The sequence below is a fragment of the Strix uralensis genome, chromosome 1 (genome assembly GCF_047716275.1).
Source record: "Strix uralensis isolate ZFMK-TIS-50842 chromosome 1, bStrUra1, whole genome shotgun sequence".
Lineage (NCBI taxonomy): Eukaryota > Metazoa > Chordata > Aves > Strigiformes > Strigidae > Strix > Strix uralensis.
Window position 1 is genome coordinate 133140927 of NC_133972.1, and position 26737 is coordinate 133167663.

The 26737-nt window shown below is 40.0% G+C and overlaps 1 protein-coding gene across 6 annotated transcripts in view; it reads left to right on the forward strand.

Moving 5' to 3' along the window:
- The window catches only part of FAM110B (family with sequence similarity 110 member B), a 115872-nt gene that overhangs the window by 79662 nt on the left and 9473 nt on the right, over positions 1–26737 (forward strand). For 2 of the 6 annotated variants that reach the window (XM_074881664.1, XM_074881679.1), the window contains 2 exons: positions 3706–3886; positions 18176–18242. The gene's annotated coding sequence lies outside the window, so the exon portion shown is untranslated. Of the gene's footprint in view, positions 1–492; positions 579–3705; positions 3887–18175; positions 18243–26737 lie in introns of all 6 variants that reach the window. The other 4 variants (XM_074881648.1, XM_074881638.1, XM_074881657.1 and 1 more) reach the window with 3 other exon arrangements.

The following is a 26737-nucleotide window of genomic DNA, read 5'->3' on the forward strand; positions in this document are numbered from 1 at the left end:
TGTATATGGACAATTATAATAGGTTACAAAAGCAACACATTAGCTTTTTTGGGTGGGAGGAGAAACCAAGAGCTGCCTTGAAGGCAAAACATTTCTATTTTTTCTTTTTCTTTTCTTGAAAAAGCTTTTTTTATTGTGTGTTTTGCTGATGCCCACACTGATGCTGAAGAATATCTTTGCAGTCTGCATAAACTGATTCAGCTGGTGGCTTTCTGTCCTCGGTGCTTCCTTCAGGTCACGGCTGACAGAGTTTGCCGCTGTCTTTTATGTGTGCGTGAGCATGGGCACACACATGTCCGAGGTGTAGGAGTGCAAGTTTTAGGAGCACTTGGCAACAGCCCCCACACATGCCGATCGTGATGCCTGCTTACAGAAAAATACAGAACAGAAAAAGTCAGGGAGGTTTTCCTGAGGAAAAGTATGATGCAGCTTGTAGAAGCATGCCTTGTTTTGCTTTTGCTGTTAAAAGCAGGTATTTTGGTTTACTTCCAGGCCACAAAATGCTCCTGACTTCTTCTTTCCTGACCCCTGGGAAACCCAGGTACCCTGGTTCCTCTTGGACAAGGGACAAACCGTGGGTGAGTGGTGATGACCCAGGAATGTTTTTTGCAAAGTCTATCTAACCAATCAGAAAAATTGGTTTGGTTGTTTTGGTAGGGGTTTTGAACACAAGAGAAGTGAGTGTTTGGGGTGGGTTCCTCCCCTCCTCTTCTTTTCCTTGATTATGGGAAGTTTCTGGGTGGTTGTGCTGGTTGAACAGTCCAGAGGAAAACAGCAGCATTCCTGCAGGGGCTTGCAAGAATTTATACTGGATTTTGCTGACATCTATTTTTGTATCAGAGGTGGCATAAACATACTGACATATCTAGTCTATCTGCTTGGCAATATGAGATTTCATTTCCGTATGCATCCAGTCTTGCAGTGGGTTGAATAAGTTGGGTTACTTGTTTTAGCTCATTGGTGCTTCTCCCTTCTCCTGGAGCTGATCCAGAAAAGGGTTTTGAGGGTAAAGGAGATTTGATTTGCGTCACAGATGAAAAATTGAGAAGTCTCACAAAATTTGATGGCTAGGTTTGATATGGTATAGTTTTAGTTGGTCTAGAAGTGTTTTGTCCTGCTCTCTCCAAATCCTAGTAATCTGTGCAGATGCTGATCCTCTATTATTTTTATTCTTTGGTATCTTCATGTAGGAACTAAATAACTTCTTTAATGAATGGGTTCGCTTTTTATCTCTGGCAGTGTTTCTGACATTGGTCACTTGCTCTTATGTCCCCCTGCCATGAGGTAAATTCTGTTTATTCTTTATAAAATATCTTGCATTATAAACAATGACATTCTACTTAGGATCTTCATCCTCCTTAGCAGGAGTTGGAAAGTATGCTGGGGAGGAAAGCAGTGATTTTTTCTGGAGTTCAGGGTAAAATATATAAATAAATACTATAAACACACATACAAATAGATAGATGTGTATGTAATGTAAAAAGAAAGTTTGTATTTCTGTTGACCTCTTTTGAAGTTTTAAGTTTTCTCATGCAATACTGAAATTAATGGCAACATTTGGCATTTCAGTTATTGATTTTCTACTATAGCTACTGAAGATGAGTGAAAGAAGATAAATGAATCCAAGTAGGGAAAAAACCCCAAAACTGTTTTATAAGGATTAGTAAGATATCACAAACTTCTACAGAAATTTTTGCTAATTTGGTGCTTCACTGTGAAAATGTAGCACATATAGATTTATTTAGTGGTTTTGTGGGTTTTTTTTCCCCCAAGTTATTGTGCTTCTATATACTTAGAGAAATGCACATATGTATTTAGGTCTTGTACATTTACTGACATGAATTTCTTCAGAAATACCAGTGGTTGTTCACCTTTGTGGACTGTGGAAAAGGTATAAATTCACACTTGTTAAATTTTATTTTGATCTACAGAGAAGAAAATGAACAGATTTACCCAAAGATCATGCCTAAAAAACCAGAATACTATATATTTTTGATGAAGTCCTGTAGCAAATACAGAAATCTAAGAGAAACTAGGAAGAAGGAATAAAAAAATCACAGTTGTTCATTTTAATATCATTACTGCCCAAATTCGTGATTTTGACAGATTTTTCTTGTTGTCTTTTGTGTCCCATACAGAAATTTACAAACCTGGTTTTTTTGATGTACCTACTCATTCCTGTTTTATTTTATCCCTTTTGTTTTTATCCATATACTTTAATCTATGACTCATAATGATAGTCAAGATTTAAAAAAAGTTCACAAAATCAATGATTTAGTGCATGGTTTGTTACTTTTAATGCCATAACAGCTGTAAGATAAATAAAATAATAAAATCTTTACAGCACAAGGGCGGGCGGTTTTTCTAGTAACTGTTTTCCATATAAGATTACAGCTAGAAAAGAGAGGAAGTGCTGAGCTTCATAAATCACTGAAGTTTGATACTTTTAAAGTTTGTATTATAACAGCACTTCATAGGCTGTAGATGGGGCTGTTTAAAGTTCTGTTCTAAATCTGACTTTACAAGGCTTTAATGTTCTGTAGGCTACTAAAAATCACTCTAGGATTGAGTGTGTGAAATAAAAAAAATTGGTGACTTTAAATATATTTTAATGCTCAGGGCATTTTGTCATCTTAGATGTTTTTTCACCAAAATTTCGTTGTTCTTGAATTTTGGAATAAATCTTAAAGTTTACCTTCATGTCTGTGGGGAGGAGGGGGAAAAAAGAAAAGGGGGGGAAAAAAAAAAAGACAAGTCTGAAATACAAGACTTGCATCTGCGCAGTGAAGTTTAAAGTATCAACATAAGCTTTTGGCACTGGAGAAAAAGGCGTAAGTGTTTAGCATGAAACATAGGTTCACATGGGTTTTCACGTGGTTAGAGCACAAGCCTCCCCATGAGCTACAAAGAATAACCTGAAGTCCCAGAAAGTTAGCTTTTCTGGAAGACTGCCCTTCTGCACTGCATGTCTCTCCTTGTTTGAAAAGTCTGGGGTTAAGCTGGAGAGGAAATGGTCTGACTTGAAATTTTGAGGTTTCACATAGTTTTTGCATAGTATTGTTTGAAGGATTCACCTGCTTGGCAACATAAAACGAAAATGTGAACAGTTAGGAAGTGTGATTAAAAATACGGGTCTTGTTTCCATGTAAGCAGCAGTGAGTAATATGACAGGTTAGCCATTAGACAGTGTGCTGTGCTTTGCTGTTTAAGTGATCTTGATGCAAGGCTGTGCAGGGTTGCTGTAACATCCTTCTTGGAAACTTTGCTCCATTCATTTTGTAGTGGTGATGTGAGACCAGTTAAAAGTTTAGCTCAGGAATACTGTATTAAAATTACCCTCAATCCCCATGCTGCTTCCCTTTGTAATTTACACTAGTTATGTTCACCACTAGAGTAGTTTTTTCTGGCTCAGTTGTCTAATCTGAAAAGAACAGGGATGCCACATGCAAGGGTGACAGCCAGCCCACCTGTGACCTGCTAGCTAGCAGGGCTTTCAATGGCCTCCTCTGGAGGAAGGAAATAAGGTTAAGGGCAATAAATATGAGGGCGGGAGGGACTCTGAAGCAAAGACCTACAAATTTCTCTCCACCATACTCCTTCCCCTGTTCCTGTGGGCTTGAAGTCACATTAGTTTCCTTAGTGAGGTATAATAAGCTTCCAGAAGGTTGGGGGTTGGTGACAGTAGTATGCTATCCTCTTTACCAGGTCATGGTTTCCTGAGCATCTCTGACATTGCTGATCCTGGCCGATTCCATGCACGGGCCATTGCATGGCATTTGGTTGCTGTTGGACAAAGAAGAGAGAATTGGGGAAGCTGTTATATCTGCTCGCCACATAAACCACACCGTGAAGACCCGAGGGAGCCCCAGCAGTCACAAAACCTGTGGTACACAACATATGTTTTGGCCAATGGCACACTGTTGGTTTTAGTTTGTGTGTAACTCGTTGGTGGAGAGGGAAGCTGTGCACTGTGCTGTGTTTTTTTGGGCACACAGAAATAACCAGGCTTGTGTTGCGCAGGTGCACAAGAGACCTGCCAGGAGGAGAAGGGGAAATTAGTGTAGAATAAATAAAGATAACATGTCCTGTCACCTGGGTGCCTGGCAAGGTGGCCAACTGACAGCTCCTCCTGTCCAGCTCCCACACGACCTTAAGCATGGTTTAAGATGCACTGGCTGTTCATCTAAGATTGTTCTGTGTAGGCAATTGCAGAAACTTGTGTAAAGATTAAAATATGGGGGAAAAGTGTTTTTTCAGGTTTTTAGGTGTGGCCTACATTCTGGATATTTAAGCAGCTATGGTCCACAGCTTTCTTCAGTTGGGCAAGAAAATCGCTTTTTTTTCCATTAGGCACTGTTGTTTCAAGGGAAGGCGGGATTTGCCTGTGAAACTTAGTCCCCTTCACATATCTTCTGTGGGAAAAGAGAGGCTTTTTATTAGTATTATTTTTACTATAGCCAGATCTACAACACTTTTGGATGTTGTATTGTTTACTCATGTCGTCTAAATTGAGGTTAAAGCCCCCAGGCAGCCAGGGACATGTTTGCCTAGCTCTTGTCTGTGAGGAATTATTGGAGAGAAATACAAGTTCCTCCAAGAAGTAAGGCAAAGACAAGAGCTCCAGTTGGGCACACCAGGGCTCCTCCTAGAGTACCGGAATTAAGGTATCTTAAGTTTGGTGATATAAATGCTCTATTGTCCTCAATTTACGTTCTTTGAATCCATGTTGTACTGAAGGCATGTGCTCTCAGACAGGATGGTTGTTCAAGTGCCCAATATTGGGAGCATGCATGACAGCAAAATCCTTTCACAATGATGATACCTGATTGGGGGTATATCTGGTTGCATGTTAGAAGCATTAGATGTAGGAGGTTTTGTTTTAGGAAGTGTAAAATAATGTGCCTTCAGGTAGCTTACAGCTTTGGTGTGAAGACAACTGTGGAGGATGGTTTCACTGGTATAATACGAAAAAATGCATGCTCATTTTAATCCTCTGTGCATTCTGTAGTTTCATTTCGAAGTACAGAAGCTTACTTTATGCAGTTTCTATTCCTAGTGACAGTTTAGTTAAGGGGCAGAAACAGGGCCAAGTTTGAACACAGAGCAGTTGTTTGCTTTAATGTGCATTGGTATCAGCAGTGCGTGGTGAATTGGCAGCACAGCAAGTCCTGTGATAAGAATGAACGTTTGGGCAGTAGACCCTCCCTGTGCTCCAACTTGAAATCTTCTGGATATCTCCTACTCTGAATGGGATTGAACATAACTGGGGGGGGGGTATGTTATTACGTATAGTGAGAAAACATCTGAGGGATTTTTCTTCTTGAGAGGTGCTGTTCAGATTTGAAGGGGGAGGAGGGGAGCCCAAAACTTCTCTGTGTCAACGTTGTGATGCTGAGTGCCTGCTTGTGAGAACCATCTCCACTTGTGTTGTGAGAGGTCACTAAATAAAGCCAAGTTTAGGCACATACACTTTAATGACATAACCACTTGGGGGTGACTTTGTGTACTTGTCTACTACCAGATCGGAAAATAGGAGTAGTTTTACAAAACCCTTTGCCACATGTTTGTTGAGGTTGTAGAAGCACAGCAACAAGGGTTGTTCTTGCATTGTGTAGAAAGTGAGTTCTTCCTTGGAGATCTGCTTATTTTTACTTTTGATTGTGTGCGTGGATTTAACTAAAGAACATGTGTTCACACAGTTGTGCTATTTAAATTAATGTGGGGTGACTCAGTGTATATTCACTGCTGTCATCCCACAGTGACTGCGACAGAACATTTTATTGTCTGAAGACAATGCTAATAATGGTAGCATTAAAATGGCATTGTAATTTCACAAGACAATATTCTGTTCCCAGAACTGCAAAGTGACTAAGAGATTTGCCATTGTCAGACAGCAGAACGGGAGCTTGCCTGCAGAGCCAGCAGCGCCCTCCGTTTCAGCTGGGCTGGGCTGCCCTGCCTCTCCACTCCCGCTTTCTAGGAGCTGCACTGGGGTTTGTCACAGTAGCAAGTGCCTTTGCAAAGCAAACACTCGAGCATTCAGCTGTGCTGACAGCCGTTGTAACACAGCCCCTTCCCGGGTGGTCCTACCCTAAGCTGCTTTCGTCTAACAGGTGAGCCATCCACCAGCATCCTGCACAGCCAAAATGGCTGGGAGGGCACACACCGCTGCTGGCTGCCCCTTACCTATTGCTGCTCTGGTGCTTGGCCCCACCAGGTATGCAGTTTGCTGAAGGAGAACTCAGTATGGGTTGAGTGCTTTGCAGTTAATACATTGTGGATGCTATAGCGTTCCTGTAACTTATAAAAGAGCGATTCGGAAGTGAAGCATTTTACATCAATTTTTCTCTTCTTTACCATGAGCTTTGGTGGAGGGATTGTAGGATGAAAGCAATGTGGCTACAGTGACTAGTGGAAGGCAGTTGTGCTCTCTTTGTAAATGGGGCTTATAAATGCAAATAGGTTGTCAGTACAAAATAAACATATATGTTATTAACTTTTAGCATCACCTCTTATTGTGTAAACATAATAACAACTTCCTTATCAAAAGAGTTGGTAATAACGCTTGGAACCTGAAAACAAAGGTGCACTGGCGGAAACCATATACATTTATTTTTTCATAGGAAATATTAAAAGTAAAACAGTTCCACCCTCATAAGTGCTCCTTTTTGGTGGGTTCCTGGTACATACTGTTGTAATAATCACATTGGATAATGACAGCATAAGACAACATGATGAGAAAATGAACTGAAGGAGAGATTGTTGGCAGTGCAGAGACACTGGTTGGAAACCTCACCAACCTTAAAACACATTTGTAGTACCACAGCTTATGTACAGTGTGGGCAACATCTACAGCATAAAGCCATTTGGAGGTTCATTGGTGAGTACATTGATATTACCATTGCAAAGTTCGCTTCGTATGTGTTAGTAATTAGCAGATAAGATAGCCATGAATCCAGACCCTGCTATATTGCACTGAACATCTTTAAGATGACTCCTTTCTCCCAGCAGTGTTTCCCAGGAGCCATGTGACAAAGTACCAGGGGGTTGTGCTTTGATTTCAGTAGCTTCATTATTAAGTTGTGCTCATCTTGAAGATGGATGTTTTTAAAATGTAGTTTGTATTTAATTGGGATACTGAAGAAAAAGAGCTGATTTCAGGAAAATGACATGGGGGAAGGGAGTTGCATGTTTTAAAATTTTGAGATTCCAAGCATCCTTGCTGTGAAAAATGGGAGTTTATTTAATTAGCCAGTTTCTGTGTGGGTTTGCTGACTTGCTTTAGTTTGTTTGTTCTCTGTCAGTTTCTAATAATGCTATTATTTATTTCCACTAAACAGAAGAAATTAGTTTGGTGATCTCTGATGCTCAATGTCTGCTAGGAATACTGCCTCAGAGTTGTATCACTACAAATATTTGTATGTTCCTGCCTGTACTGTGGGCAGAAATATTGGAAAGAGCCAGTTAGCTTGAATCAAGATTTTTTTTTTTTTGCATATGTTCTATTTTCTTTTGACAAAATCATTGCACAGTTCTGCCTAAACATGATCTTCCATGAGCTGCAAAGAGCAGATCACTTCATTGTTATCAACTGGGTTGGTTCAGTCAATGCGATACGTATGACAGAACTTTGTGTGGGACCCTCCCTGATTTCCCTGCCTCGTACGTGTTTTGTGGCATCAGAAAATCTTCTTTGATTAGATAGTTTCTAAATACCTGTGTTTGTTATACCCGCCACTTTGTTCTGTCCCAGCGTATCCTGTGTGGACCTGCATATCTGTGCCACCAGTACAGTACATTTGGGGCTCCTTCAGCATATTCAGTATTACGGAATGCCAGCCAGGCTTGCACAGAATGGCACAGCCCATCAGCTCCCTGTTTAGCTTCTACTGACCGTTAAACACTGGCATCAGCAGTTTCTTGTCCTTCTTAACCCCTTCCTGAACTGGGCCCTAAATGTTCTACACAAAGAAGTCCTGCACAGCACTGCTTGTTAAGTTGCTGAATGTTACAGGTGCCTGCTGCTTAAAAGCAGAGATCGTGGATTTTTTTTTTCTAGGTAGTCCTTGTTCTGCCTACTCATGTTTTCTTGATTTCCTCAAGTCATCCTGTTTTGTGTGCTGTTGACAGCTAAATCACTGAGATATGCAAAAAACAGAAGAGCAGAGTAGATGCCCAGTGCTTACTGAGAAGCAAATACCTCAGTCTTTCAAGAATGGAAAACAGGAGTGATAGGAAGAAATGGATTTCTATGGTGATTAATTTTAACATGTACATTGTAATATTTATTACTGTCTCTCTCACATCTGCATCGTTTGCTGTTGGGGATGGGGTGAGGTAAAGAGATGCCAATTTTTGGTGCCTCTGAAACAGAGGTAGCAAGATGAGATCAGAGAATCGGGTAGGTTGGAGGGGGCCTCCGAAGGTCACCTGGTCTGTCCTGCTGCCCAAATCAGATCCCATTGGATCAGGTTGCTCAGGGCCATGCACAGGACAATTTTGACCTCCATCTCCAGGGATGGAGGTCCCACAGACCCTCTGGGCTCCTGTTCCAGTGTTTGACCTCCCTCACAATAAAAAGACATTTTTACTAGTATAGAGCTGGAATTTCCCATGTTGCACCTCTGGGTGATGGCTCCCCTCCCTCTCTGTGAACCTTTGAGGAGAGTTTGTTGCAGACAGTGGGTAGGTTCCCCCTGTATTCCTCTTTTTAGAGCTGAACAAATGCAGTGCTCCCAGCCTATCCTCCTATGCCTTGTGCTCCAGCCTCCCAGCTTGCTCTGGTGGGTCAACATGGGTCTGACACCGGGCAGCTAACATCGCTGCAGGCAGTGGGTCTGTGGGAGAGCTCTCTTTTTTTTTCTGTGCTGCATCCTAGATATACTCCAGAGACTGGTTCTCTTTTTCATCTCAACTGGTCTCAAGCTCTCACTTTCTCCTATCTTTTTGTGTAACATCTCCAAAAAAGTAGTGTTTTCACGTATTTGCATACACTATGATGTGGCCAAGTTCTATATACTATAATAGAAAAGAAAAAAGCAATTGTTACTTTTTAGCTCAGGTGTTTCTTTCTTTGATGGTGTCCATTCTTAAAACTATCCTCATCCAGCAAGTCTTGATCCTGACCTTTTTTCTTGAAGAACGTAAAACATGTTGTGAAGTACAAAATTAGATATTCTGCAGTCAAATGCAAACATCCAACCCAAAAAGGTGGATGCTATTCCAGATCCATGATCCGGGTGTAAATCGTATTCTGTTAGTGACTGAAGTGGAAAAATGGTGCATAAACAGTGTCTTCTGCTGCTTCCATATTTTATTTTTTTTTTAGATTAGCTTACCCCTGGTATTTCAAGACCCTTTATACGGATCCTGTATACTCTTACAGCAAATCCAAACAGAGTTTAGCAGGGCAAAGCACAGTTGGAGACTGGCTCAGTGCCCAGAGTCTGCTTGTAACCTCTGCAAAGGCCCTTCTGGCCCTTCTCTTTCTCAGCAGTGCTGAATGTGGTGTAGATATCCAACATTTACTAGCCAGGAAGAAAAAAAGAAAATTTCAAGATAGAATTTCTGAATCTTAGTGAATCACATGTTACAAGTTGTGGTGGTTTGACCTTGGCTAAATGCCAGGTACCCACCAAGTCGCTCTATCACTTCCCCCCCTTTCCCCTTTTTTTCTCAACAGGGCAAAGAGGGGAAAGAAAATAAGATAGGAAAACAAAACAACCCTTGTGGGTAAAACAACAGCAGTTTTAATATAAGCAAAGCGAAGCAAAGGTCTGCGCGTGGAAGCAAAAAAAAGAAAACAGATTTATTCTCTACTTCCCATGAACAGGCGATGTCGGGCCTTCTCAGGAAGCAGGGCTCCGATACGTGTAGTGATTGCCTCGGAGGACCAAGGGTGACCCCACCCCCTTCCTCCTTTCTCCCAGCTTTATACTGAGCAGACGTCATGTGGTATGGAATATCCCTTTGGTCAGTTCGGGTCAGCTGTCCTGGTTGTGTCCCCTCCCAAGATCTTGCCCACCCCGTCCCACTGTGGGGGGGAAATGTCATAAAGAGCCTTGGTGCTGTGTAAGCACTGCTCAGCAATAGCCACAACACCAGTGTGCTATCAACACCCTGCCAGCTCCCAACATAAAACACAGCACCATGAGGGCTGCTACAGGGGAAAACCAATTCTGACTCAGCCAGACCTGGTACACAAGCACTGACCTGAAAGAAGGCCTCAGTTTATAAAGATCCTAAGAAACAGGATCAGGCATATTGTAAACGTCCAGGTTAATGAGCTGAGAGCTATGGCACCTAATGAATTCTCATGTAATTTTTCAAGATAACCATTATCTCCCAGCTGAAAATTGACACACAGTTATTCTGTGTATATATTCTAAAAGCATTATGATTTTCAGAGCATGTGATATGAAACATTAGGTTTCAACTTTTTTTGATGTACTGACCATTAAATGTTTTCAAACATATGTATGAATTCTATGTGGCTATAAGCTTTGGACAATACATTTTCTTTTTACAGGTATTTTTGAGAATTCCCCTGGAATAATCCAGAGACTCATCAAGGAACTATTGACTATAGTTTAAAACATAGTATGTCAAGAGATTGACAACTTGAATTTTTGTTGTTGTTTCTCACTGACTGGAGAAACTGTATCTGTCTCTTCCTCCCTAAAATAAATACCAACACACTATTGATCCGTTCTTGAAGAGCTGCTGCTTATAGCATGATGCTTCTTTTGGAACTTGACATAATATGCATCTCTTTACAAGGTGTAGGAATAAAATATTAGAAAAGGTAGAGTTTGTGACCTAGTTAGGAGTTACATGCATGATCTCTTTTCCTTGGTTGAACTGAGGAAATAACTAAAGTAGAGCAGGAGATATCTTTACACACAACAAACCTTGTCTGAATTTTTGGTTTGGTTTCTTTCAATGAAAGGGGCATTTATGGGTATGTGCTCTTCTGATTTTGAACTGAACATAAAACAGCTAGACATCAGAAAGCTTAATATGCTCAGTGAAATTTAATTAGGTAACTGCATAAAAAATCAAAGCGTTTTTTTTTTGTAGAGAGGAAGCAAGAATCCCCTTTTAGTACTAGAAGCTTGTATGTAGCTGAGTCCTATTTTCATCTCCTCCTCTTCACCAAGAGGTGTTAGTAACAGATATGTATAATGTACTGCCAAGGGTGATGGGCCAGGAGTATTAGGAGGAATGGACTGTATTCCTTACATCTTGCATGATGCCTTCTTCATGTAGCAAAGTTGCGTGAGGTCTAATTTTTCAAAAGGTAGCCTTTAACTTCGTACATTCCAGTTTGAATTGCTACATTTGGTCTTCAGAGACACCAAGCATCTACTTCTTCATGATCACAGTTTGACTTGTGGGTGCTAAGTACCTCTTGAAAGTATGCACAAAGTCTCCAAATGTAGGTTTCGTTAACAATTTTCATGAAGAATACAGACCTAACTTTTTCAGTACCTGAATTCATCTTTTTGTCAAAATTATGCCAAAATGTATTGGTTTATAAAAATGTTTTTATATCTATATCATATACGGTAATTGTTGGGAAAGGTAATATGCTTCAGATGCGCTCCAATTACACTGCTCCAACTACAGTTATTCATTTCAAAAATGGGTTTTCTTTTGTGGTAGATTAGTCAAAACTGCATACAATTAGATGTGCTGAAACATCTGTTCAATGTTAACTCTCAGAATGAGAGGCTACCTGCAGTCTTTTATTAATCATAATTATTGTGAGACTTTTTAAACCCGAACAACACAGCTATGCAAGTAGAGAAATGGAGGATTCCATCGTGGAAAACACCAGGTACACTTTTTGAGTGAGATAAGAAGGTGGCACATCCACATGTATTTCACATAAATCATCAAACCTTTTAAGTCACCTTTTGCTGGCAATACTAAAGCCAGCAAAGGTTCCCCATGATTCATGCAGGCAAAGGTCAGTGATGACTTGAATTTCATTCTCTTCAAAATCTCCATTTAGCTTTTGTGGTTCTGGAACTATCTCATGGGTTTTTTTGGTGTGGTGTGGTGTTTTTTTTTGTTTCCCCTAATATGGTAATTTTTTCTCAAAAAAACAGTGGGATGAATATTTTTACAAAGAAAGATGGTTGGGAGGTGTTTAACACAATTTCCATCTTTTGTTTTCAGTCATGGGAAACATGTTGAAAGTAAGCTGTTATGTCATGCAACTTGTGCAAGCGCTTTCCAACCACCTGCTGTATTGCATGCACTGTGTGCTCCTCAGGGAGGCACTAGCTGTGGCTTTGAGCTCCCTCTCCATTTATTTACAGGTTGGCCATCTTGTGGCTTGGTCATGCAACGTTCCTCTCCATGTGTCTACACATGTTAGTGTGTGGTATCTTGATAAAAGATTTGCTGTCATCCAGATAGTTCAAATAGTTGCCTGTGTGGTTTTCACTTTTCCAGTTGTGGGATTTCTATGGTTTTAATATTCAGGGTCAAGACTTCACTGAACCTGGATGAAGGCAAAAAGCAGAACAGCTATGGAAAGTATATTTAAGTATAAATATTTTAGCTTTTCATAAGGAGGGCAGAGTGGAAGATGCTTTTAGTTGGCATAATGTTGCCTACTTTAAACTTGTTTTATAATAATTTTGTTCCATTTTTCTTTCATTTCAGTTTCTGTGAGCAAGGGGAAACAGTCTTTGTTTTAATTATTCTTCATTAAGATTCAGATCTCTGAGCCTCAACTGAAATAAGCTTTGGCAATTCTCAGATTGTGGATATCTAAGGAAAAGCCAGGTTCTGGCTCAGGAAGCGAACTCCCTGGTTTCCAGCAAGTAAAAATGGGAAGAATTGGGTACATTCTGTGAATCCTCGCCACGGTGCCTGTGTGCTTACCCCAGGCACGGGGCACACTACACTCTTCAGTTAAGAGATGCTGAAGAAGGTATGTCCTTGGCAATGACTTTGAGAATTCATTATGAAATATGTCCCTCTGCTGGTAGTATCCAGGGCCAGATGTCTCTTTCATTTTTCTGATATATCTCAAATAAGAAATCCAGATGTTAGGCTGGCCTCTTTCTCCCTTTTAAAATCCTCACCGGGATCTTGCTTGTGTGGCAGACACGTTGGTGATTCCTTCCTTTGAGATTATGAAATTTTGAATATGCAGTGTTAGCCATGATACTCAGTGATCTAGGCCCCACAGTATTTTTTTCTTGTAGCATAGTGCTTTTTATTGTAAGGATGCTGAACTCACAAGCAGCCAACCACAAGGACCACTGATGGGACAAAGTGGAGTTTTCTAGCCTCACTGATTGGAAGTGTACATGACCTCAGAAGGATCACGTACCTTTAGAGATAAGGTTGATCCACAGAAAGAAGTAGGGATGCTAGCCAGAAAGAGAAGGGAATCTTTATTTTCATATGTTACTCTTGCATTTCAGTAAGTCTTAGCCCCAAAAGTCTCAACCCCATTAAAAAGATACATGTTATTTAATGTCTTCTAAGCATGGCTTGTTACTAGAATGTCCTGGTACTACAGATGGAAGGAGAGCTTCAGTCCTGCCACCAGCCTGGGTGTGGATTTCCTCAAGTCAGTCAGTCTTGAAAAGGACCATCACTCTTCCTGAACAGTTTGCATATCACTTTGATTGCCAAATAATAATAAAAAAAAAAAAATATCTGAAAACGGTAGAAATATTTAGAATTTATTTACCTACAAAATTAATCTTGAGATCCCCAGATCTCCTTATAGTGGTTGTTAATGTTTTTCACTTGACCTCGATTTCGCCAGCAGATGAGAGAGACTGTTGAAATTAGGATAATGAACAATTGCAGTATGCCAGCTGCCTGGCCATTGTGGAGTGGTTTTTTTAGGCATTTCAGAGGATTTTTTGGAGAGAAACTTGAATGGGGCTGTGGGATTTTATAGAGAACGTCCGTTCTGAGCACAATGTGGTAGTTCACACCCATATAATTGGTTGATTTGAAAAATATTGAAAAAATGAATATTTTTTACAGTCTGACTCCAGTCCACAGTTTCTTATCTTGGTTTGGGTGCTTCCTGTCTAGGTGTTAGGCATCTTCTGCTCTTACAAAGGACGTTAAATCTTCCAGATGAAGCTCAGGAGATAAACTGTCTTGTGTACCTGGCTCCATTTCATGGATTTTTGTGATTTTTTTTTTTAAGAAGTCTGACATCAGCTTTCCTTGTGCTGTTTTAGATCTGAGATATTTTAAAATATTTTTTCTTTTTTATTTATCTTCTTTTTTTCTCTCTTTAAAAATTTTTTCTTTTTTTCAAAGAAAATTGGAAAGATAAGGACAGTTGTTTTAAGGATTCGCATTGACACCAGAGTTCAACTGCATCCGACACACTGTCTTACTGTCTAGTAAGAGCCAGTGACCAATCAGTTCTTTGCACAGATCTTAGCTACCATGTCTTTGGCACTATATCAGCATATCTATCATTGTTTTTTAAGAGAAGTACTATAGGACCACTTAGTGTTCCTAAAAGAAAGTATTGTGGAGACCAGTCTTTCCAGGTGATATGAATCTGCTAGCATGGCCTTGTTAAGTTAATTAAAGGGGGGAAAAAAAAATTCTAACAAAGAGTGGCAATGAGAAATAAATGGAGTGGTAGCTGTGCATAGTTGGCAGTGCATGCTGTGGCAGCCATGCCGGTGGGGGTGCCCCGCTGTACCCTGCCTCCAGGGAGCAGGTCTGTGCATCACCAGAAAGAAGCAGTGAGCTCTTAATAGTCGTACATGCTAGCAAACATTTTCAGACTCTACTGTGCGTCCAATGTAAAACTGTATGGCAACATGCCTAGCTGTATTTTCATCTGAATCATACATCTGCAAGAGACATGAAATCCTGGACCTCCAGATCTGGGAAGAAATCCAAGAGAGAATTAAAAAGCACCAAAGAATCAACTATATTTGTTGTCAGCCATAAGTTCTGTTGCCTTCTTAGAGGCCAGGCATTTGCTAGTGGTTAGTCACAATTAGATGGGCTCTTCCAAGCCAAGGCTGGCCATGTATTGTACTACAAATTCCCCAGAAAGTGTGGGACAAGCAGAGCCTGTTTCTTTATCGTCTTCCTTCTACTCCATGGAGAAGACAAGTACATATTACTTGGTAGTGGCCTTTCTGGGTTGCTCTGAGTTGGGGTTGGGCCATACAAGTAGATGGGTGGGGGAACAAAATGTTTGTGACAGGGGTCTGGCATGGTGCATGCAAAAAAGATGAGGTTTTCTAAACACATTAGAATTATACCTGTATGAGTAATTAGAATTTGAGAAATATTCATATGACACTTCTTATACTAAAACAGTATCATTAATTGGGAAAGGAAGATTTGGTGCCTTTAGCTGTCCTGATAAGTCCTTGCTCATGTTTTCTACTGAAATTTATGCCATATTCTGCATTTTCTCTACTTTTTCTTGCAGTTACATGTTCATGTTTAAAAATATTCGCTGTGGTGTACATGGCCCCTCTCAACTGTGTTAAAGGGGTTGTGTTGATTAAAACATTTGTCTGAAATGTGTCACTGAAGGGCACTGTGTTGGACTGATAAAATGTTAGTGGAGATCTGTTACCAGAACAGTTCATCCATTTAAAACACTGCAATTAATGCATGGTTCTGCCTTGGGCTGTTCATTCTGCACCTACAAAATCCAGTGCTGCCTGCCTGAGGATTTGCTCTCCTTCCAGTGGAGGCACCCAAGCCCTCACAGATGGTTGTCCACAGTGGTGCTTCATGGTTGGTCCCATCTATGTTTTGAGATGTGTAGGCTGGAGAATATTGTGCTGTCATGTTGAAGAACTTAGATAGCACTTGGTCTGACTCCGTATTACTCTATCAGCCTTATCCATTAACAGTTTTGTCACTGCACACTCCTTTTGCAGATGGGATTGTTGGTGTTTTTTCCATAGCATGAACATTGAAAACAGTCATGCGCTTAAAAGCTCCACAGAATGTTAATCTGTTTGGATTTTGTTTGTGTATCTTTCTTGGTCATTGCTGTTCTGAGTCCAGATCCAAGCTCAGTGAAGCCTGTGTGGTATGTCTTTTCCCAGTGATTTCACAGTTTAATGCATACCCTTTCAAGAAGCCCTTGAAATCTGGAGCAGTATGTTTATTGTGGAACAAGAGGATTATGGCAACCCACTGTACATGAGCTACTCTAGTATTAATACTGGCACTTTTTATTACTATGACCTCTTTCTAGCACTTAGAAGATGCAATAGGCTATACATTTTTAAATAGTATACACTGCTATTCACTAAACAAGAACATATTCCACTATATAGTTCACACTGACAGTCACATCATAAATGTGTTGATCCCTGTTGCTGTTTGAAATAGCAATGTAAAATAAGCGTTATATATTTTGAGGAAATGATAGAAACTTTTCTAGTCTTGCCAAAATTTTGAAGGGCTTTGTTTTTGTGTATAGCTACTAACTCATGAATAGTCTTCAGGTCCCTTTGAATTACTAGTATTGGAGTAAACCATATATATGTGAGTGTTTATGTCTATATACTTGTATCAGTAAAAAAATAAAAGTGCATACATGTTGATATGGGAAGAAGGAAACTTTTTGGTGCTTGCCCTTACACGGTGTCTGTTTTGGAGCTCTCAAAAAAACATTGTGCTTGAGAGTCTTGCTCAGCTTGGCATTTCTACCCTTCAGCTGGGTGTCACCAGCCTTATATCAGGGTTAGGAAAACTGCTTCTTCTCTTACTGCATCAGTGCCCTCCTGCACATAAAAATGTGCAGAGGAAGGCTGCGTCCTGCAGCAGAGCTGTCTTCCTCCCAAGTGAATACATTGATTTATTTTTCCCTAAACTATTGTGCTTATGAATACTTAATTAGAGGAATATAATCTCAGAATTTTCAAATATGTGCTTTTCTGTCAGCCTGTTGTATTCTGAAGATATTTACAAATAGTTTTTAGCAGGTGACACAAAGTACTAAGGTTTGGATTTTTTTTCTGCATGAGTTCAATAACTGGTTTAAATCCCCAAAATGTACCTAATAATTTTGGAGAGAAAAAGGAGAATGCATATGAAATGAAAGATGTATTGATTGGCTAGACACAAGTAGTGTTTTGTAAATACACTACTCCCATAGTTTAAAAAAGCATTGTCTGAAATAAGTGCTTTAGAAAACAGAAAGAAGCTAATTTAAAAAAACCAAAGTTCATACTTTTTTAGTAATATTGTGCCATCAATTGAACGTTATAGCTTTTCCATGAATAATCACTTCGTATAGGTGTTGAAAAGTAAATAAGTAATTCCTAATAGATGTATAAAAATTTAGTAGTAGTTTTTTGTCGTGGTTGTTATTGGTTTGGAAAATAATCCTGTCAGTACTCTCTAGTTCCCAGCAGGGAAGTGGGGAGGGTTTTTAAGCACACAAATGTTTTACTCTTTGACCGTAACTCTGAATATGGGAGGTCACTTAAAAACAGATCTTCACTGTAGATTCCATATTTTCATGTCAAAATCAAGCAGCAGCTGCCTTGAAGTAACACTAACATTTATATGTTGATATTTTTCCTCAGTTACTTGCAAAGTAGCTGACATTGATTCCACTCCCTGTTAAAGCTGTATCATGGAAATAGTGTGCGTGTGTGTTTGTTTTTTAACAGTATTTTCTCTCCTCATCTGGAAATACACAAAACCAAACCAAAAGGGATGGCTTGTCTATAAGAAGAATTTAAAAGGCAGAATTTTGTGTTGTCCTTCATCAGTGAATTAAAAACTTCATTTTGAAATTTGGGCATTTGCATTTATACATTGATCCACAGCATGGCTACATCTCGTCTCGCACCTTGGATACCGCGGCATATGTCAGCTTGTGTTCTGAGGCTTCCCAAATGACTTTTTAATTAGTTGTTATTATTACACAGCTTGTAGCTTTTCCAGTGCACAGCCATGTTGATTTCATCACTTCTCTCGTCTTTCATGTGAAATAGTCCCAGTTACTCTTGTGGTTGCCTTGCATTTCTTTCCCTCCCTTCTCGTGGCATGGACCAGCCTTGGCATCCAGTTTCCACGACCTCCAACATCACAGCAGCACTGGTGTGTACATGCCTGCATTATTACCGCTCTATTGGGTTTTTTTACTGTCTTTTTTCATATGTTGTTTTCTTCTTTTTTTCAGAATTCCCTGGAGTATTACATTCTCCCATTCAGAGCGTGGACAAGAGTTTGACATTGTGCTTTTACAGGTACCTTTTTGAGTTAAAATGTACGTTTTTTTCCCGGGGATTGATAAAAGGAGGGCAGTTCCAGAAGGACTTTGCCACGACCTCTTCTGCTGTCCTGGGAGGTATGTTCTGTAATGAATCCTCTTCCTTAACCTTTACTAATCGATTGGGTTGGCAGATTCATTAGTTGCAAATATATATTTCAGACCTGTTTAAGAAAGACTGAGGCTTGCTTTTTCTGGCCTCAGTCACACAAGCGATGTATGTGTCAACGTGGCAGAATCCTTTTTGGAAATAGCCCAGTAGTTCCAGGCTTATTTCCCATGCTCTATTCCCAACTTTGGTTATAGTCTTTCCATTCAGTAGATTGCATTAGCTTTTTGTAACAGAGACCTTCAGTGCAAGCAAGCGCTTCTAGCCTTAGTCCTCCCCAGCTTTCTGTTATTTATCTGGTTATTACTAATACGCTCAAAGACAGAAGAAAGCTTAAACATCTTTGAGTCCATCTGCAACACTATGAGCCTGATTTCAAGGTCTGAGCAGGAGATGAGCATTAAAGTTTAAAATCTTTTATTCGTCATTAAAGCTCCTAAACAAAAGGGGGAAATCCAGTGTCAGTAATAACAAAAAGAATGTCACATATTGAATAGCTTCGTCCTCGGTGAGTACAAGGAAAACAGCTGAAACTCAAGAGGGCAGGAGGGGACAGGAGCTGTGCATGTGGCACTTCGTACTAATGATTGTACAGTTCTTGAAAGACTGGTATAACACTTCTGATATTTCACTGTAGCAAAGAAAAAATCAGTAATCAATGTCTGATGTGTCACATACCAAATCGTCAACACACTTCACTAATATTTAGTTTTAAGTCCACTCAGTAGAAGGCGTTTCACGTTCATCTGTTTCCAGTCACTGTACTTGGCTCCAGAACATAAATTTGCATTGTGTGGGGTCTTAAATTAACAATCATCACTGCTGTTTTATTTCAAGGCAAAAATGTTAAGTCTGAGAATATGCGTGGCTAATTTAAGGGTAAAGATCTGTTCTCAGAATGTAGAAATCATCTCAGAAGCCATTTCTGTCAGCTGAGGAAATTGGGAACTTGAAATTCCAGATATGTTGTAGTACGAAATTAAAGGCAGCAAAACTGTCTTAGGTGTGCCAAGGACTGACACCAGAAACATTCAAAGCCTTGTAAGTGATCTGTGTTAGTTTTTGTGGTCACAAGTTAACCTACACTAATTTCACAGTCACATTTCATATTTTTACCTTCCTGATGGCATGTTGTATGGGATTTATTTCTGCTGTCTTAGAAAAAGGGATTCAGTGTTTGGTGTTCATACATATGCTCCAGGAGGTCTGTAGTTTTGTTGGAGATATATTACTCGTTTTGCAAATGGAAAAGATTAGATCCGTGATTTATGATGAAAGCAGCATTTGGTCCTGGCTGCAGTGACACAGCCAGCCCTCCCTTGTTATTAGCTTTTAGAGAATGTCTTGAAGCCAGTCCAGATCAGTGATGAGCTGGTGCTAGTGAATGAGGGACATCTTCACTGGAGGGGGCCGGTTCCCCAGCGGTGATGAGGATGGTGTGCTGGCAGGGCAGCTGGACAGGAGAGGTTACCTTTACTCAGCAGGCATGGGTAGATGGAAAAAATGGACACCACGTGTCCTCACTTGAGGCTTAACACCTTGGTTGCTGTATCTTATTATTTGGCTGGCTTAGGCAGCTTGGCCCTGTGATGTTCAAGTTCAATTTCTCTAGGTCCACCTACTGAAAAAGCTTGCTGATACTCATCTCTAAAGAAGTGTCATGGTTTAAACATGTCTGACAGCCAAACACTGTGCAGCCACTTGCTCATCCTCCCCCTGCTCAGGGGATAGGGGGGAATGGAGGGATAAAGGGAGACTCATAGGCTGAGATAAAAACAGTTTAATAATTGTAATAAAACCAGTAACAATAATAGAAAGTGCAAATGGGTAATGCATAATGCAGTTGCTCACCCCTCGCCAACTGATACCTAGCCCATTCCCTGCTAGTGATCCCGAAATACCAAGATCCTGCAATCACAATCCTGGAAGCAAGAGAGAACCCCCTACTTCCTAGGCACCTCTCCCTTATATACTGAGCATGATGTTACATGATATGGAATTTCATTGGCTAACTTGGGTCCAGTGCTCTGGCTGTGCCCCCTCCCAGCTTCTTGGACACCTGTGAATGGGCAGGACATGGGGAGTTGGAAAGTCCTTGATCTCTTAGCAACAACTCAAAAAAAATCAGAGTATTATCAGCATTCTTCTCATACTAAATCCCATACCAAATCCAAAACACAGTGCTATTCTAGCTACTAAGAAGAAAAATTAACTCTATCCCAGCCAAAACCAGGACAAGAAGCAACAATTTCCCGGGCTAAAGCAGTAGCTACAGGCTTGGGACACCTGTATCCAATTTCTGCGTTTGGAAGAAATTTTCTTTGTTACTTTGGCAAATCATACTCAATCCTGTATTTATTTCCCTGTTCAGAGATTTTCTTTTCTTTACAGGAGAGGGGGACCTATTAAAGTGGCTGTATATCACCGAACTGAGAAGAGAGCAGATATATAGTAATATTGAGGTACTTTGATACTATAAGGGGGAATAGGAATAGGGAAATAATTTAAGCAATAATCTAAGGCACTTGTGAGGACAGGGTCGAGAGCATCCCTAGTTCAGGACTTGCTGGGGAAAAGCCTATTGCGTGTCTCGGCATGCAAACAGCACATGAAAGGGAGCTGAAGCAATGCCAAAAGGAAGAACTGGATTTAGTGAGGAGTCTACAGCAAACTTGTTTGATTGACTGGCTGGTGTTTCTGGTTGACTGGATTTCCTCCACTGTTTGTTTTCTTCTTAAAAATGTGCAGAGTTCCAAGGCTGGTATCCTTCTGTGATCTCCTCATGCCAGCCACCCCAGTGTCAGCTCTTCCACTGCCAGCCTGCTAGGCTCAGTGGACAGCTGCAGGAGAAGGGAGAGGACATGTCTCTTGGCTGCAACCCAAAAGTGGCCTGGATTGGAGGGAGCTTTGCTTCAGAAGGACCTTCACTGGGTCATGCCTTTCTCCACTGCACCCTTATGCTGGCTCTGTTCCCTCTGTGGGATGTAGGAGCTGCAAGGGAGGTGATGAAGAGCACTTGAAGTGTCTCTTCCCTTTTCCTCTAATCCCTGTGTGTCCTTGCAATCTATTTCTGCTTCCCAACCCACTGTTTGGTGTCCCCTTCTCTTCTCAACACATTTTCCTCTGCTCTTTTCCCGGTAATTGCACTTCTCCTGTACCTCTTTCTGTCTTGCCATTTCTCTCTCTTCTTGTGTATGTTCCCACACTCCCAATTCCAGTTTTGGATTGAGATTTTTTTTTTTTTTTTTGAGCTTGGATGCCTCAACCCTCCCTGCACTGCCTCCCTCTCCACTTGATTAAATGCACTGGCTGTCACTTAATACAGCTTTTGTACGGTGAGGTTTTTATGGTTTCTTAAAAGTTGTGGCCGGGAAGAATTTCCATCATCATCATAACTTCATCAGGGCCCTCAGATAGGCAAAAACCATCATTCAGTGCACAAGAGTCTGGACAGTCTGACTTCTTAAAAGCAGCTTTCTAATAAAATTGTTTTAGTGAAAAGTCATTACATTAAATATCAATAATATGGAAACAACTTTGAGCATCAAACGTGGATGTTAAACAAAAGTTTGGATGCCCGTTAACAAGTAGCTAACTTGATATTCATCTTCAGTTAAATAGATTGCAAGCAGTTTGTGAAGATCTGTAGTTTTAACATGTGAACTCTGTGAGCACGTATTTCCAATACAGCAATTAAGAAAAAAATATACTCAGTGTATTCTAACAGCTAACACCTCAGCAACTCTAGTAAATACATCTGGTGTAGTCTAAGGGTTACACAGCAAATGTGTAATTATGCCATGCACATACAATGTGGCACTTGTGTTGGGTTATACAGCTATATCATTGATTGCAATATTATAATAACATGGAAGACCTAAATTGCACTGCATTCCAGTGCCAAGATCAGTATTTTTAACCATCTGCTAGAGGAAGTCTTAAATATACAGACATGTCTTCAAGATATTATGCACTCCTTTCATTTTCTTTCTTGACTTCTAACACCATGTATCTTTAGAGCTGAGGCTGGAGAAAAGGGGAATGAACTATCCTGTGGTATGGGAAAATATCCTCCTATCTAGAGAAAAACATAGCAGTACCAGTCAAAAATGAAAGATATAATTCATGTAGTTGCTCTGAAGGTTGCAGTGCCCTGGAACACTGCTGTAAATCATGTGTGGTTTGTTTGTTTTTTATTCTATTAGTTATTATTATTTTTAAAAGACCTGATCTGTTTTTACACAGTCAAACTTTTATAGTATGTTTATTTAAGAAAAAATAAATCAGCAGTGTTTCCTGTATGTAAAGTTTCAATGCTTAGAAATGGTTAACTCAGGGCAATATGGTGTAGAAATTGTTTTTAAATAGCCATGCTGTCCTTATGGCAGTAATATTTCATGTTACAGAAAAGGCTCTTTAATACAAAGAGTTTTGACAAACAAGACCCCACAGCTAATCAGAAGAGTGGCTCAAAGTCCTCAGTTGTCAGAATTAGGGCACTCTGTTGTACTTCACTGACTGAACATTATCATTTTTCTGTTGGTACTGGTTTTAGCATACTCTGTTTTTAATTGTGCCTAATATACTGCCTATTAAAGGTGGTCTCATAGGTTCTTAATATCAATAAAAGACACTCATTGGCTATATTTTAATATTTATTTCTAAAGAGGAAATTATTGTGTTCATGTGTAGTTTATTAAAAAGAATTTTCCATATAACAAGATAAGAGTAAGCTGTTAAGGGAGAAAAGATTTAAACATATATCATCTATGTGACTTTCTGGTTTCTTGCTTGTAAAAATTTGGCAAGTATTATAAGAAATATTCCATATTCTTGTGCACTATTTCTTTCAAATGTATTTTCACAACAGGTAAGCAACTTTGGAACGATGGTATTAAGCTTTGTTTTGAAACTTTGAAAATAGGTGTTTTAAAACGTTTCTCTTACTAATTAAATCTCTGACTAAAGGAATGAAAATTTTAAGCATGATGTATTTTTTTCATTTATAATAGCTCTTTATGGTTTCTGTTTTTTCACAGCATAAATTGTTGGGTTTCTCTGGGCTATATTTGTTTACTTTGGATCTTCATGTATTTGAATATTTCCGGAGTTTTGCAGGATTAGTGACTGAAAGAGAATGTCTAACTGCAGCTGGTTTTGTGGGTTTATTGTTATTTCTCAAATAAAATCTGTTTATAGTTATTATACTATGTTCCTTTAACATATTTCTCATTGTAAACAGTTTTAGAAGACTTTTCTCAATAAATAAGAGTCTAAACATGGCAACTTGAGATTTCAGGGCTTTTGGCCTCTTACGACAGAGTCTGGTAAATTTTTTCCTTTCCCACAAAAACGAGCTGAGCTGGCAGTAGCAGCAGGTATCCATTTATGTCCATGAGATCAGAGATTGCTACACTCTTCTGAGAAAGGGGAGTCAGGGTCAAATCCCCAGTCCCTGAACTGGAGCGAGTTTCCCACCTCCTGAGGAAGAACTCAGTTGGCAGAATATTGAGTGGGTCTTCCTATTTCAACTGAAATGTCCTACTTGCTAGAAATTACTTAATTGCACTGGAGCTCAGTTAGTAACCCAGTTTCCTCACCAAGTACCCTATGTGAGCTTTCTTACCCTTTCCTTAATTTAAAGAAAGCTTACAAATACTTTTTTTTTTTTTTTTTTTGAAGTGGAAACCTTTGAAATGCAGTGCAGGAGAGGGATCTGTCTCTACATACAGTATAGTCTAGTACTTTGAGCATCTACCGTGGAGGGCTGCTTCCAGTCTGTACTCCAAGTCAAGCAGACAAAAAGGTGTTTTCTTCAGCATTCTCATCATCCTTGGCTGCATTTTTAGGGCCAGCAAGTACCTCCTGGATAAGGTGGTGTGAATGAGTAAGATGGGCAAGGAAATCCCTGGTTCCTCTACAGCTTGGGAATTAGCCATCAGGCTTAGTTCTGTGTGTGCCTGTTAGCAGAAACAGCAGGGCTGCACCTGTGCTGGGTGGCAAGGGTGTGCAGGGCATGCCCATGGGCCTCTTCTTCTGAACATCCTTCCTGTCTTACATGCTCATGTTCCTTCCAGATTTCTCACAGTTCCTTTCCATGATGGAAAATGGGGAAGGTGTCCAGGTTTTGACCTGGTTTGGTTTGGTGTTCAGGACATAGCTGGAGTGTTGTACCCAGACAGAAGAGCTCAGAAGTGATTCTCAATTTATTAATTTAAGCAAAAAAGTATTGGCAGAGGAACATGTGCTTCAAGGTGAGATACAAGCCTAAAGATCAGTTACCCAAGATTTTATGAACTCTGCTACCACTTAAATGGTGAACATAGAGACTGTTTCCATACAGAATCTGCCATTTTAGGTGTGTGTATTTCAGTTTTCATTAGTTTTGAGTGCTCAGCTTGAGGTTGCTTTTATAGCTTTGCATGAAGCAAGATGCCAAATCTCAAAGGGAAGCTGTTGCCTTGTTGCAGTAGCTGTGAAGGAGGTGAACCTACTGAAGTCACCCAGTCGTGGGTCCTCAAGTCTTTGAGGGGCTGTGTTGGTAGACACACTGCACCTTTAATATAAACTTTCATTTTGAAAACCTATACTTTTCACTTTATCAATTTAAATCTGTAATGATTTCTTAGTATTTCAAGTTTACATGCAGAAGAAGTTCTTCTAAGCCAAGATGATTTATGTTTTAGTGTTCACTTCATAGTTTAAGACCAAGTCAGATCCCATAGTTGCACTGATGATGACAAGTATGCTACAGTAGAATGCTTTAACATTCATACAAGTTTTCAAACATTTAAGGGATTTAGGACTACGTTTAGTTTATCTCAGTGTGTCAAATGGTCCAGAATTGGCATTTTGAAAATACTGCTATCAGAATGTATGTTCTGTAGCTGAGTTAATGATGATAATTTTTTTGGTGAGGAATGCTGCAGCAGAAGTTACTGAGCTGTTTCCCAGCTGCCTAATTACTGATTACGCTTGTGCTTCTGTTGTTCTCTGCAGGGCAGAGGATCAGACTCTGCTGTGTGGCCAGGGGCCACATAGGTGACTGATGTATGGAGTCTGCAAATCTTGCTAGTGAGGCAGCCTATCTGTGTGGCAGTACTAGAAGGAGGGTGCTTTGCGGGTGTATCTCTGCATTTTGCAGATAGAAGATTTTGATTTCCTTTTTTGCTAATGCATATGATTTCTACTGAACCTATTACCACAAAGATTTGGGTAGCTAAAATGATGTGTTCCATTTAAAACATTTTTGCTGCGCTTCATAATTAAAACCATTTTGTTCAGCCTCATTCTGTTTTCTCCCAGAGCACAGCGATGATCCCCAAATTTTATTTTTTTTTTTTTTTAACATGTGGAAAATGTTACCAGTGGGGAAAAAAAGTGGTTTTCCAGGATGCTGAATCCAAGCATGGTGGTGCAGGACAGCTGCCAGGAGCAAGGAGATGAGGTGCTAGCTTTTCCTGTCAGAAGAGGAGAAGAAATGAAAAGCATAGTCCAGATAGCACTGCTCCTTCAACCAAAGCAGAGCAGGAGTTACTGCATCTTGCAAAAGCAGAATGGTGCAATGGAGAAACATTTTGAAGAGGTGGTGGTGAAGGAGCAGAGAAATAAGAATCCTCCTTTTCCCAGAGAAGAGGGACCAAACAGCTGGGACCCAGTGCAGCAGGGACCTGTCTCAGGATCTGATGAACCTCTGAAATGTGATGCAGCACCACAACCAAGTATCCTGTATTGAAGAATGGGTTGTGTTCATTTCTAGAAGTGCAGAGAGGAACCTGGGGAAATTGTGTAGGCCCAGGAGACTACTAGATAAATTGGCAATTGTGATCTTGTAGGGAGGAGGCTATAAATTTAAATGTGATGTTTATGGAGAGATGCAGAATTAAAAGGATAAAAGTGGTTTGGGCTTGGACTATTGACTCTAGCTGATGAATGAGCAGTAAAGGTGTTTCCTAAAGCTTTGCAAAGTGTTTAGAGAATTGTTCTCATAAAATGCACATTGAAATAGAAGTATTCCCATAAAGCTAGAGCTACAATTTTACAATTACATTCCTTATTATACTTTTTTAGGCCCTTTCCTGATTTTTTTTTGTTTGTTTGTTTAAATGAGAGGCTGAAATTATTCCAAAGAGTGCAGTATGGTGTAAGCAGCACAGGGGTCCAAAGACAACAGAATTGATTTCTATTACATCTTTTTAGAAACACAGCATGCGATATCGCTCTAAATAATAAGACAACTTGGGTTTTTTTTTTTTACTATCTAGTTGGAAGAAAGGGAAATTTAATTTCTGAGCTTTCCTGTGCATTTGTGCAGCTGTCTGTGCCTTTTGAAAGAAATCAGAGTTTTCATGTGTGCGAGCCAT